We start from the raw sequence: 15,171 nt of genomic DNA, 5'->3' as shown, positions 1-15,171 counted from the left end.
TCAAAGATGAGGATGTATCATAGAATCATTAGGGTTGGAAAAGCCCTCTACATCAAGTCCAACTGTTCTACCAGCACTGACTCTGGGAAGTCATCATGGCCCTGGCTCAGGGAAAAGCTGAACTGCAATGGTAGAAACCCTCTAATGCATTAACCTCTTTGAGAACTTCAAAGGTCTGAAATAGACCTTCACAATTCAGACAGTTCTTTGAATACCAATTTATTTGACTAATTAACATCTATTAAGCCTTACTTTCAGGAGGTTCAGAGTGAGAAGTTGTGCACTTCAGTATCTTGAGCAAGAGCATCAGTAAAAATTAGATAGTTTTCCTGAAGCTAAGGATGTAAATTAACTGACAAAGCCATAGAAGTCTACTGGGTTGACCATTTCACATGTATAAAGCACACTACAGATCTGGAAACTTCTGAGTTTCTAAGAGCCTGTTTCTATTATTAATGTAATTAAAATTATCTGACTCTGAACTAGAGGACACAGACACTGCTGGGAAGTAGAGAAAATCTACAGGAGGCAGAAAAAATTGAAAATGCCTTCTTTTATTCAGTAGCTACATATGACCAACATCTGCAAAGACCCTGTGGCACACCCAGTTTGGTTTGGAGAGCCAGAATTAGCCCCAGGTTGGGCAGAAAGGAAATGCAACTAGCAGTAGGCGGTGGGTTTGATGAGGATGGCCAAGGCTCTGCAGTTCCCTGGGCACAGGTTGCCCCATGTCATGGCCCCTTTGAAGTTCAGACACACAGAGTAACACACCGAGAACCACCACCCACCCCCAGAGCTGGTGGCACAGTTCCCATTAGAAGTGTCCTGATCCCGATCTTTAGCAGAGAACTTCATGCTGTTGTGCATAGTGGTCGTGCCCTTGGAGGCCATGGCATCCTCCGTTGTCCCCAAGTGCACTCCCAGCCTCAGCTGGTAGCTCTGGACTCATCATCCAGGCTGAACAGGCTGTAGTCTGCAAATTTCATGTTATTTGAAGCATCCCAGGTGACAAACCTCACCTCGAAGACCTTCTGCCTGGTGATCTGGTGGATGTACTCAGTGCCCAGCCAGAACCTGGTGTGTACATTCCCAAAGCCGTGCTTGTAGGTGCTCCAGTGTTGCTGTTGAGGCGGTCACGACACAAAGCAGAGACCACAAGCAGTCTCAGTTGGCAACTCTTTATTCTTGAACATGGCTGATCTTTTATACACTTTCTAATTGTTTATGCTTCTTCTACCTTAACTATTGGCCACAATGAGTCAACATAATTTTATTGGTGAGAATTTATGGTGACTTAACTAACTTTCTAAAAATACTTTATCCAGCTGCAAACTTCTTATCTTTCTTCAATTCCTCTCTTCTCTTGGTCTCCTTGGTGACCGCCTTGGAGAGAGCTCCTTATCAGCTTCTTCTTACTTCTCACTCCTTTAGCTAACAGGCCCGCTGTTAGCCCCTTCCACAATTCCCCCTTTTTGTTTTTGAACTGTAAATACAGCTGCTATGGATTTTTGCAGGGCCCTTTGCAAAAATCCAAGCAGATGGGGAAACACAAAACAACAATCACAACCATCTACAAAATTAACATTCCTATTCTTAATACAATCATTCCTGTCCTTCATCCATCTAGAAGTACTTTTTAAATTTCTTAACTACTTTATCTTTAAGACTAATGAAATACATGTTCTCATACATTAGCTTGTGTCATCCGCACGTGCTGTTTCAGCTGCGGAGCCATCCATCCTGTCCCTTCCTGTGCGTTCCAGATAGGGTTTAATACAGTGAGCAGGAACCCATTGAGGACCATTGTCTGTCAAAACACAAGCATAACCCGTCCCCCAGGTTATTAGTTCTACTGGACCAGACCACATACCAGTAATTCAATCTTTAACCCATACCTTGACATTTTTATGGAAATCTGGTTGCTTAGAATTCAAAGAGGAAAAATGGTAAAAGATTGGAGATAACTGTGAGTCAGGTAGGGGCCGCAAAAAGTTTAACACATAAACAGCTTTATCTAATCTTACTTGAGGTGACTCCTGTTGCATTCCCCCTTTTTGTTTTTGAACCTGATGTTAAAGAAGACCATGAGCCCTTTCAATAATTGCTTGGCCCGTGGGGACATGTGGAATGCCTGTTGAATACTCAATGCCCCAATCACGAAGGAATGCCTGCATTTTCTGCAAAGCATATGCTAGGCCATTATCTAATTTTATGTGACACGGAACACCTAGGATAGAAAAGGCATGGTAAAAATGACGAATAGCATCACAAGTTTTTTCTCCTGTGAATGCTGAAGCAACCATTGCATGAGAAAAAGTATCAACTGTGACATGAACATATTTAAAGCAACCAAATTCTGGCATTTTAGTAACATCAGTTTGCCATTCCTCTAAAGTGAAAGACCCCTAGGGTTAGTACCATAATACTGAGTGACATGAGTCATGTGACAGTAAGGGCAAGAAGAAAGAATTGATTTTGCTTCACCAGGAGACAATTTAAATTGCTGCTGTAAAGCTTGAGCACTCTGATGAAAAACTTGATGTGATAAAATTGCCTGCTGCAACACATTAGGTACAGTTTTGATTGCAGCAGCAGCTACTAGAGAATCTACATAGGCATTGCCTTCAACAAAAAATCCTGGTAATGATGTACTAAGAATGTGCATGATGAAGTAAGGATGTTTTCAAGCACCCATAACTGTCTGTAATTTCACTAACATGATTAAACAATGGTTTCTTCTGAATATTATACAACACTGCTTGATCTAGATGTTTAACCAAATTGGCAACATAAATCGAATCAGTAACTATATTTACAGAACCAAGAAATAAAGTAAAAGCCAAAAGGACAGCACAAAGTTCAACCAATTGAGGAGATCCCTGCTGGATCATGGTTTCATATTCCCAGTGATTGTCCTTTTTCCAAGCCACAGCTGCTTTTCCAGTTTTCCCAGATCCATCTGTAAAAACTGTTATACCTTCCCCTGGAAGAGGAGAATAAATTTGTTTCCCTTCAAACGTAATCTCTTTGGTCAGTTTTAGAACAGCATGAGAAGGCAAATGATATTGCATTTGGCCTGTAAAACAAGACAAGGCAGATTGCAACTCATGATTATTTTGAAAGCACCATTCAAAATACCACTGTTGTACAGGAATCACAATGGTTACAGGGTCGTGTCCCAAAATCTCATGACAACGCCTGCGACCTTTGATGATAATATCTGCAGAAAGCTCATAAAGTCCTGGAGCTGTTTTCCAAGATCTGAAAGATAAAAACATCCGTTCCAGAATATGCAGTTGATCTTCCCAATTATCATTCCATTGACACAGTATTCCACATGGTATTTCATGGTCCTTCAAAATAAAAAATTGAACATCAAGAAAGGTATCTATCCTGTTAACAAATTTATGTGCTAAGGCTGATTCAATTTGTTCTAGGGCCTTTTTTACTTCTGGGGTTAATTGCCTCCTATCAGTAGAGGAGGTGATGCCTGAGAGCAAATTAAACAATGGTTGCATCTGATAATTAGTTATGCCTAGATATTATTGAATCCAACCTATTAAAACAACCAATTTCTGTACATCGGTAGCAGTTTTAACATCAATGTCTAATTTCACAGGTTAAGGCATAACTTGAGTGTTAGTCACCAACATACCTAGATATTTCCAAGGCATGTGTTCCTGCACTTTCTCTGGGGCAATGTTCAGACAAAAAGCTTTCAAATTTGTCACATCACATTATTTAAGAGCTGATAATTGTTTTTTGTTATCAGATGCCAACAAGATCTCATCCATGTAATGGTAGCAGTAGCAATTTTTAAATTGCTCTGGCACTTTTGACAAGGCTTGTGCCACAAACCATTGACAAATACTTGGCGAATTTTTCATGCCTTGTGGAAGTACTCTCCATTGATATCTTTTATTGAGTTCAGCATGATTTTTGGAAGGCACAGTAAAAGCAAATTTTTCTTTGTCTTGCTCAGCCAATGGAATAGTGAAAAAACAATCTTTCAGATCAATGACAACTACTTGCCATTCCTGTGGAATCATCGTAGGTATAGGAAGGCCTGGTTGTTAAGCTCCCATTGTTGCCATTACAGCATTTATCTGGCATTTTCCCAATTTCTTTCTTATTACAAAAACTGGGGTATTCCAGGGGCTGAATGATTCCTCAATATGTCCCGCTTGCAACTGTTCTGTGACTAATTCTTGCAGGGCAGTAAGCTTTTCAGTAGTAATGAACCACTGGTGAACCCAGATAGGCTTAGTTGTCAACCATGTCAGGGTTACAACTGGACGTTCATTGCCCTGCATCACAGTGGCCCCTATTAAAAATCCGTAGTAATTTTGACACCCCATTGAGATAAACAATCTCGTCCCCACAAAGTTTGAGGAGCATCGGCAACATAGGGTCTGATGTTAGCTTGTTGGCCATCAGGATGTTTCACATTAATTACAATGGCTGACAAACCACCTGTTGTAGCACCACCCAACCCCAGAAGTCCAAAACTTGCATGAGTGAGAGGCCATGACTGAGGCCAACAAAGTCGTGAGAATATTGTGACATCTGCTCCAGTGTCAATCAAACATTTTACTGTTATGGTTCCTGGATGACATCCACTGGTGGTGAGAAGGCATGTCTTTTCTGAATGGCTCTCCATCACTTTCTTAGTCCAGAACACTTGCAGTACTCCTGTTGATCCAAAACTTCCTGTGCCACGACTTTAATCCACTGTATTTGGAACAGAACTCACAAAAGGTACAATTTGAGCAATGCAAGTTCCTTTCTGAATAGTGACAGGAGGGTCATCAATGGATACCATAAGCAAATCTGCATTAATTACACATATTAATTGCATTACGTCTGAGGAATTAATACCGTACTGAGCCACTTTCGATTGGAGATCTTGCTCAACCCTCCAGGCAAAGACGTGATGACTATCATCTTGCCCTGTTCCAGGAGCTGCTTTAAAAACTGGAAAAGCCATAGGGTTAGCACAAGCAACATTTGCATTGGCACTGTTCTCCTGAGGTACTTTTGGAGCACCTAATTTTTCTATGATGTCCCAATTCTTTTCTTCAACTGCTTTCCTCCTAACAAATTCCCAAAACTCCTTAGGCTGTCAAGGAAGCACAGTTACTTGACATGGGGGCAAAGTCCATGGGACAGTAGGGCTAGAGCTATTAGAAGGTAAACAGACAAGCGTTCCTTGGCCCAACTCAGGTGATACTGCGGACGACTCATCACTTGATTCGCTGTTGTTGTCACTGTCAGGTAACGGAGGATACTGCCTTGCAGATTGTTCAGGCAGCTCAGAGGGAAGCTGGGGGGGCAGATGGTTGGACTAGAGCGGAGGGAAGCGGGGGGGGGGCAGATAACCAGGTTTCTTTCTCTGCTAGAGACATTTCAGCTAACTGGCTTAGTGGTGTAGTATATACAGGCACCATCGCAAGCTGCTGCACAGGTGTGAGATAAAGAGGTTTAGGGGTCTGATAAGAAGATACTATGGCTGGTTGCCCAGAAGTTTTGGCAGCTTTCCCAGAAACCTTGGCAGCTTTCCCAGAAGCTTTGGCAGCCTTCCCAGAAGCTTTGGCATCCAGCCCAGAAGCTCTGGCAGCTTTCCCAGAAGCTTTGGTAGCCTGCCTGGTAACTTGCATGGCACCTGGACTTTCTTCAAACATAGACTCACCAAGTTCCCCATCAGAGGCCCCCTCTGCCTCATCCCCCCCCTCAGTTTCTGTTATCAGCCCCGCTTCTTCATCCGTGTCCTGCTCTGCTTCTCACTCTGTTTTCCATTCTTTTAATGCCTCAAAGAGTGATCCCCCAGTAACCGCTACATCGACAACAGTTTTATCTCCTGCTCGGATAACTTCCCACAATCTGTCCCCGACTTTTTTCCATTCTTTAACACTAAATGCTGTGCCAGGATCAGTGCCAAAATCCTGTGATTTTGCCCACAGCTACATGGGCTACGAAGGGCATAGTCTAAAATATCAATTCCCTTATTTCTTAACAAAACTTTCCATGTAGCCAAAACATTCTCTTCCTATTTAGATAAATTATGTCCCATTATTACTAGTTGGTGGCTCACCTACTTCCAGGTGTCTTGATAGGAGAAAATCAGGTCCGGACCTCCCTGTGGCTTCCACCTGCCACTCTCAGCTGCACCAACGCTGCCTCCCCCACTACGTCCCAGTGGGTCACGGTTGCCAATTGTTAGGACCCCATACGGGTCCAGGCCAAGTATGTTCTTAAGGGTGTTATATCACGTCGGGGTCACTAGCTGTCACTCTCATGGCGGTCACAACACAAAGCAGAGACCACAAGCAGTCTCAGTTGGCAACTCTTTATTCTTGAACATGGCTGATCTTTTATACACTTTCTAATTGTTTATGCTTCTTCTACCTTAACTATTGGCCACAATGAGTCAACATAATTTTATTGGTGAGAATTTATGGTGACTTAACTAACTTTCTAAAAATACTTTATCCAGCTGCAAACTTCTTATCTTTCTTCAGTTCTTCTCTTGGTCTCCTTGGTGACCACCTGGGAGAGAGCTCCTTATCAGCTTCTTGCTTCTCACTCCTTTAGTTAACAGGCCCGCTGTTAGCCCCTTTCACACTCGAGGATTCGTCCGAGCTGACTGGAGTATCTCTGTGGCTCCTCTGGATGACAGTCCAGCCTCCATCCTCCCTGTTCATCTCACAGTAGACCACAATGGTTTACAGTCCTGTGGGCTGGATGATGCAGATGCCACTGGGGCTGCTAGCAGGGAGCTCACTGCAATCCTTGGGCCAATCTGGGGCATGAGAGAACATTGGAGGACCAATGCACAACATCCCAGTCTGCTGTCCCTGCAACCCTGGCATCCACTGCATCCCTAGAGTTGAGAAGGCGGAAACCTCATTCCCTTAGCATTAGACCCTGTGGATGGCTGTGAAAGCCCAGGGACATCCTGGGACTGAGAAGGGACATCCTCTGTGGACTTGTGGCAGCAGAGTAATAGTAGCAAAGTAATGGCAGTAGAGTCCTCTGAGATCACAGAATCCCAGAATGGGTTGGCTTGGAAGTGACCTTAAAGCCCATCTTGTTTCTACCCCCCTACCATGGCCAGTGACACCTTCTACTAAACCAGGTTGCTCCAAGCCCCATCCAAATCCAACCTGGACTTAGACACTTCCATGGATGGGGCAGTCACAGCTTCTTTGGGCAACCTGTGCCAGTTCCTCACCACCCTCATTGTCTGACATTTCTTCCCCATTTCCAACCTGACCTCACCCTCACTCAGTGGCCTTTAGTTTGGAGGAGTACTTGGAGTTCTGCTGAAGCGCTGGGCTGGCTGATCCCCAGGCTGACTGCTAACCCACCACCACTGTGCCTTCATTCCCTACACCGCCCCCCGTTCCCGTCCCTCCCCCCCTCCCCATTCCCTGCAGGATTTGGGTCCTTACTGCTGTGGCCCTGTGCCTGCTGAGGGTCAGCTGCCTGGTTCTACTGCATGATCCCTCCAGCTTCATCTGCATCAGGAAAACAAGGAGTTAGAAGAGCAGCCGTGTGCCACAGCACAGAGGTAAGTCCACCCCCCAGAGGATAATATTTCCAGGACTGAGTATTTTGTAGAGCATTTCAATGATGCCACTTGGCTCATTTTTCTTCCTGTGTGGTAGTTTTTGGTTGGAAAAACTTCAAAGGCATCAGAGACTAGGAATAGGAATGCTGCAGCCGTTAAGCAGATGCCTATTTGCTCCTCTCAGCAAGGAGTAGACAGCATATCTGAGTAGAACCACAGAATCATGAATGGTTTAGGTTGGAAGGGACCTTTAAAAGACTACTTAGCCCAACCCCCTGCTATAAGCAGGGACACTGCTTGAACAAGTTACTCAGGGTAGTAGTGATGAGTAGAAATATGTACAGAGAGAGAACAATCGAGAGGGAAATCAGACCATGGGTGCTCTCAGACCAGATCAAACAGATGGAAGGTGTTACTGTGAACCTGCTTTTCAGTGATGAAGGATTTATGTGTTCATTCAATCCATAAAGAGCTCCAGAAACCTTCCTGAGGGAGCTCACAGCTATGAGAGAACAATGCTCTGTTTCAGAGAAATACCAGCACCCATCTCTGTAAGATTCTTTCCCTGACAGCCTCTGGAATTGTGACCTCTATTAGTGGTGTGATGAAGTTTTGGGACTGTTTAGCCATGTGCAAGCTTCAGAAAGCATTTTCGTTAGTCATTTATACAAACTCTCTCTGAAGTTTCAGGGCTGTGAATGAACTATACAAATATATATGGAAAGAGAATACATAAAGGAAGAGAAACAATCTGTCTAGAAAAAGCTGCCACATTCAATCTTGTCAGTAACAAAGAAGGCTGAATTACTAAATCTGGTGACGTTTGGTTAAGAGATTAAATTAGAGGAAGATTTGATCAGGATCCTTTTATTTCTACAAGACTATTTTCCACATCTCCCTTTTTGTATAGAGGAGAGGGCTCCTGATATTTGGATGAACAGATATCAGGGATATAAGATATGATATTGAACAGATATCAGGGATATAAGATATGATATCTGTTCATCCAAATATCATCCTGATATTTGGATGAACAGATATCAGGGATATCTTCAGGGATATAAGACAGAGAACACATACCAGGAAGAGGCCCATTGGAATGGATATTAACCATTTAATCTAAATTTACTTTCAATCTCTCCAGGTTTTCAATGTGCAGAGCAAGAAGTGGGGATAGCAGGGCCAGCATGGGGGTGAAAAACAGAGGATTGTAGTGATGAGCAGTTGGAGAAAGAAGATACACAGTGAATTTGGGAATGTGAATCCTCTGGAAGAGGACTGACATGTTGGATTGCAGGCATTGCTGGTACCTAAAGATACTCAGAAGCTCCTGCAGGAGTGATAAACAAAGCACAGGGACCTAGGATTTTGGAAAGAAAGGCTGGGATGCCCAGCTGCACACAGAATTCATCCCATCCCATCCCATCCCATCCCATCCCATCCCATCCCATCCCATCCCATCCCATCCCATCCCATCCCATCCCATCCCATCCCATCCCATCCCATCCCATCCCATCCCATCCCATCCCATCCCATCCCATCCCATCCCACATTTACCCATCCTGTCTCTGTTGGGACCCTGTGGTGTGGGGAGCTGAGTAGGTCTGGTCTGGTGGCAGCAAAGCCAATGTTATATAGGGCTCATCAGTGAGGTGAAGCAGCTGATCAAATAGCAGTACTCATCCATTCCTGGAAAATTATGGTCTGTTTGTCCTCTGCAGGTACCTCTGCTCATGCACCATCTGTTGTGTATGGGTGTGGTAAGGGTTCTCAGCTGCCAGGTTTCACACAGGATTCCACAAAATCAAGAAAAGCTTCTGATAACACCTACCAGGACCATGCCCCCAAGGGTCAGCCAGCAGGTCAGTGCAGAGGATCTGCTGGTGCTGCCCAAGCACTGGATGAAAATGGGGACTGAAAGCAGGGAGGAAGAAAGAAGAGATTCCAGCCTGGTGCTGAGGATTTACCAAAATACCCTGCACAGATGTGACCCAACAGTTGCAGCTGCTGCCTGATGCACTGGCCACAAGAGAACAGAGATATTCTCTGAGAAAGCACCCGGGCTGGGGTGATGCCCACCCAGACACAATGAGGGAGAGCAGGTCAGCAGAGCCCTCCTGAGCTTGTTTCTCCCACTCAGGACATGTGGGATGAAGGCAGGGAGTGTAAGGAAAGCGGTACTGTATGACTGCAAGGTTTTTGTTCAGAGCTGCCACAAAGCATCCAGGAGTCAGGGACCACCCCTGGGAAAGATTGTTTACCTTGGCCCCAGGCTTTACTGATGGAAGGCACAAGGCATCTCTGCCTGCAGCCCAGCTCTGTTTGTCAGTGAGGTGAAGTAGTCAATCCAAACAGTAGAACTCACTCGTTCCTGGAAATTTATGGTTTGCTTGCCTCCTTCCACAGACACCTCTTCTCACATGCCAGTTGTTGTGCTTCAATGATAAGAGTTCTCAGCTGCAGGTGTTCACACTGAATTCCACAAAATCAACAAAAGCTAATGATAAGGATTTTTCTCAGGGTTGTTAATACTTATGGGTTTGAAGCCAAGACCTGTAGGGACAGTCTGTCACCTGGTCATGTCAGAAATCTCCGTTAGACATCCACCAGGTCTGTCTACCTTCACCTGGTGCATCACTCAAGGGGATACTGTGCTCTGACATTTCACATGGGATTCCACACACACTGAGCAGCAAAAGGGCCTCATCTGCAGCCCTGACCCTTGCTTCCAGTGCCAGGGACTTTAGCATTTGTCTTAGACACACTTCTGGCAGCCCAATGTCAAAACGGATGAGAAGGGTCTCCCCAGTCCTTCTAGCAGCACTCCCCATGCCACATAGCTCTCTGCACCCACCTGGGCACCAAGTGCAGCCAAGGTGCCAAGCTGTGCCTGACATCCCAGCCTGTGGGCACTGGGGGATGAGTAGCCCTGGCTGCTGTTACCCCTCGGTGACATCCTCATCCTACAGCTATAAGGGAGGTCCTTGCAGCCGGAACCCCATTGTGAGCCCTTCCAGCTTGTGGACCCTTGAAGTAGCAGTGCCAGGGCATGGATGGCCTTGGAAGTGTGAGCCCAGCCAGGGTATCTGGAGGTCACAAGGGAAGCTGAATTATGGAAGGAGGGAGAAGAAGGGACTGAGCCTCCCCCAGATGGAGACTTGCAGTTGTCCCCTGCTCCTCCCCTGCCCTCACTGTGGGACCTGCTGCCCAAGGAACCATCATCTCCCAGAACAGAGAGTGTACTGGAGCCAGATGGACACCCAGTGCTGGTGACACACAGGGGTACAAACTGTTCCATCAGGACCACAGCAGGAGCTGGAGGTCAGATGGCAGGTCAGGGGGGAGAACCTGCTGGTGGCACGCAAGCTATGAGGATGCATGGGCCCAGTTTGTGTGACTAGTTCCTAGGGTGGTGAACTAGGCACTGGGGCACAGCCAAGTCAGGGTGCAGGTACAGGGACTGGTGGTACAACAGGTGCAAGGAATCTCATCCTGTCTCATCCTGCTCAGTGCTGTATGGAAAACCATGATATGAAAACCCAGTGTCCATAAAGGAGACAGAGATGTTCTGCAACTTTATTCCAATAAAGGGAGAAAGTCCACTGGGTCACACTCCCATGAGGTTTTTTCTCTTGAGGTTTTGGAGGACGCAGCCTCCTTTGATCCTCTCAGGAAAATTAACCCACAAACACCAGAGATTTATGCCCAAAAAGGAGACAGAGGAGTCATATTACTTTACTTGAATAAAGGGAGAGGCCACACAACATTTCCCCTGGGGTCTCTCCAATTTTTGGAGGAGACAGGACCTTTTTATCCTAATTTCCCAACCATGTGTCCCTCTCTCTTTCCCCATTTGCTGAGGTACTTGAGAGGTACAGACTCCCCAAAACGCCTAATACCTAAGACCCCCCTTCTAATGTATAACTTGCCCACCCCTTAGTCTTTTCCTTGTGTCAATTAGTGAAATTCCTTATGGAATTTGTGGTTCTTCCCATTGTTTCTTTCATCTCTCAACATCCAATTTTATTTATCAGCAGACTTACAATTTATTTGTAAAGACAAATCTCTCATTCCATTTATCAATCAATGGAATCCTTCCCATTGTTTCTTTTATCACTCAGTCTCTAGCTTTATTTACCAGCAGATCCGCAGTTTGTTTGTAAAGACAAGTCCCTCATTCCTTTCAATCCTAAACTCCCAGATGCATGTTGCTGTTGCCAGAAGGATTTTTGCTTTTATATATTCTCTATATTCTTTACATATATATTCTAGCTCTGTTGCTATATAGTTATATGGTTCCTAGTTAGCCCCAGTACTTTTCCTTACCCTGACAGGCACATGAGAAATGACCACTCCCTTTAACATTTCAAAGGTTTATTAAATTGCAACAAACACAACAAAGGACTGAATAAGGAAAAGGGACAGAGCTGGGAGCATGGCCAACTGTCAGAGACTCATCCACAAAACGGCTGCTCCACTTTTTATACCTCTGGTGTTGCATCAGCCAACCCTAGCCCCTCCCAAAGTCTGCCAGTCAACTCTTTGCCATCCCTTGGAGGAAACCTTTGTGCAACTTGATTGGAGGTGAGATGTTGTGCTAAGCCCCCCTAGCAACAGGCTTTTCCCATTCCCAACTGCCCCATGCAAGGGCACATGAGATTGTGAGATAAAAGTGGGAATAGGATGGGGATGGAGAGGGTTATTAGAGTTAGGAGTATAAATGTGTTTAGGACTAGTGACAGGTCCATTACTTTCACTTGGATTTGCACCAAGATGGGTGGTTCCTAACACCATTGGATTACTCTTATCCTTTGCAAGTAAGGGGACTGAGGTTTTATACTCAGATGCGGGAATTAGCAGTGCTCACTGGTTTGACCTCCCCTCAGCAGGTAAAAAGGGTTTAACTTCTGTTTTTAGAATCACAGTCTAATGTTCTGGTTGAAACTATGCTTGCATATGGGGATACCAGAGATTAGTTTGGGCTTGAGGATTAGAAGTAGTATGGGAATTATGTATAGGGCTATGAGGAGATGCTCTCTGTCCACATGTCCCTAACGGCCCTGACAACTAAGGCTGTCCGGTGGCAACGATACAGAGGGGGGAAAGGGGACTATGGGGAGAACAGAGGGCATCCAAACAAAAAACTACAACAGCGTAACCATACATCAACAAAACTTAACATACACACAATATGCATCCCTTAATTGTGAGAGCCAATCATCATATTACCCATCTATAAAATCCCCCCTTTTCCTTTTTATAAGTCATTTGGCTCGAGCAATTAATTCCCATTTTCCACTCATGTTTTTCATAGATCACTTTGCCTTCTTTGTGGGGGTATTTTAGTTTGTTTTTCTTCTTCAGCATAGTTTGGATGGGTTGACAATAGTGTGAGTAGTGAAAAGAGTACCCACATAAAACAATTGCTCAAGAATTTGTTTGGATTCCAGGAGGGAAAAGACAACTAAGGAGTAAAAAAGGAATGTTAGGGGTCCGGTATGGCTTCTACCCCCATCTACTATGCCTATGGGGTTGCTGCACGTAGCAGGGTTATATAATCTTCTCGGTGGCAAGCACAGGGGCCAACCCAGTCTTGCCCTCTAGTTCCCATTGTACCCCACTTGTTAATTCCCAAGCAAATCACCCCAGCACTTCCCACTGTTTCCTGTGCACTTCCCCTCAACAGACACCCGCAATCCCTATCCACTATATAGGACAATTACATCAATGACCAATACAATTTGAATCTCCCACTCAAAGTGTTACTTAAGCACTCCCCAAGCTGTCTGGTAGAAGATAGAACCTACATTTTGGCTGTCCTGGGGCTTTTCTGGTTATTACCTCTCGGTCTCTGCTTAAAAGTCAGTCTTGTCTCACCCAGTCTGGATGTTATGATCCATTCCTTTTGTTCTTCTACCAGGCCCTTAATTCTGTGGGCATGAGTCCATCCCCACTCTGCAGTTCACACAGCCAACTCAGTGGTGAGCAGCATCTGAAAGGGACCTTCCCACTGAGGGGTTAGAAGCTGGTCTTTCCATAACTTGATCATTATCCAACCTCCAGGGTTAACATCATGAATTCTGAAATCCAGGGTAGTAGTTTGAGGGATTATCCCTTCATGTCTTACCTCTTTTAAGGTCTCTGCTATAGACATAACATATTTTCTGGCATTGGCTTCCCCCTCCTCATAGCTGGCAACTCTCTGGAGAAGTCAAAAAAGGTGGTCCAAATATCATTTTATAGGGTTAGACTCCTCAATCTGACCAAGGCTGGTTTCTAATTCTTAACAGGGCTAAAGGGAGGCATTTTATCCATGACATCTGGGTTTCAATCATCAGCTTATTCAGAGTTCTTTTAAGAGTTTAATTCATCCTTTCAACATGACCAGAACTTTGTGGATGCCATAGAATGTATAACTCCCATTTTACCCCCAGGACTTGAACAACCTCCTGTAATACTCTAGATGTGAAATGAATTCCTCAGTCAGAATCAATCCTATTCACCACCCCATATCAGGGAATAATTAATTCAAGAATGGTTTTGCTTACAATGCTGGCATTGGCTTTAACAGTGGGCACCACCTCTACCCAATGGGTTGTGATCTACTATCACTAGCAAAAATTTCCACCATTGTACCTGGGGAAGCTCAGTAAAATCTTCCTGGATGTTCTGAAAAGGTCATAAGGCTAGCTCCTGCCCTCCTCTAGGTGTTTTTCTCATTACTTTCCTCTTTACTTGTTGACATATCACACACAGTTCAGTTACCTGCTTAGCTTTTCCAAAAACTCCAGTTCCTTAGGAACTGATTACTCAGTGCTTGTGTACCCCAATGTTTTCTCTTATGCATGCCTTCTAGCATTTTCCTGCCAAGTGGTTTATTTAGCAACTGTCTCATATCCAGTAACTTCCACTTCCCTTCATTATCTTTCCTTGCTCCAATTTGGAGGAGTTTTCTCTCTTCATCTCACTAAACACTGGGACTTACTACATTTCCCCCATGGAGGTTAACACCATCATTACACTGATTAGGCCTCATCCCTAGCTTCCAAATCCACTAAATTGTTTCCCTGTGCCTCCAAAGTCACCCCTTTTTTGATGTCCCTTAACATATACCACTGCCACTTCTGGTCATTGTGGGGCCTCCAATAACTCCAAAATAAGCCTTTCATGAGTGCACTCCCAGCCTCAGCTGGTAGCTCTGGACTCATCATCCAGACCGAACAGGCTGTAGTCTGCAAACTTCATGTTATTTGAAGCATACCAGATGACAAACCTGACCATGTAGACGTCTGCCTGGTGACCTGGTGGATGTACTCAGTGCCCAGCCAGAACCCAGTGCACATTCCCAAAGCCGTGCTTGTAGGTGCTCCAAGACTCATCCCAGGAGATTGCTGAGCTCTGCTAGTTTCTCTGCTAGTTTCTCCTGTCTGCCCCACTCATCTTGCAGTAGACCATGATGTTTGTAGTCCTGTGGGCTGGATGATGTAGATGCCACTGGAGCTGCCAGTAGGGACCTTGCTGCAGTCCCTGGGCCAGTCTGGGGCAGGACAGAGGAGAATTTGAACAAGCCCAAGCCACAGACCTGTGGCTGGTTCTGCAAG

The 15,171-nt window shown here is 44.9% G+C and overlaps 1 pseudogene; it reads right to left on the bottom strand.

Moving 5' to 3' along the window:
* Positions 1-660: 660 nt before the first annotated feature.
* On the bottom strand, positions 661-8,855 carry LOC108962696 (fibrinogen-like protein 1-like protein; annotated as a pseudogene).
* Between the last annotated feature and the right edge of the window lie 6,316 nt (positions 8,856-15,171).

Source organism: Serinus canaria, chromosome 19 (genome assembly GCF_022539315.1).
Source record: "Serinus canaria isolate serCan28SL12 chromosome 19, serCan2020, whole genome shotgun sequence".
Taxonomy (NCBI): domain Eukaryota; kingdom Metazoa; phylum Chordata; class Aves; order Passeriformes; family Fringillidae; genus Serinus; species Serinus canaria.
Note: the sequence above shows the minus strand (reverse complement) of the source record. Positions and strands in the feature narration are given on the sequence as shown.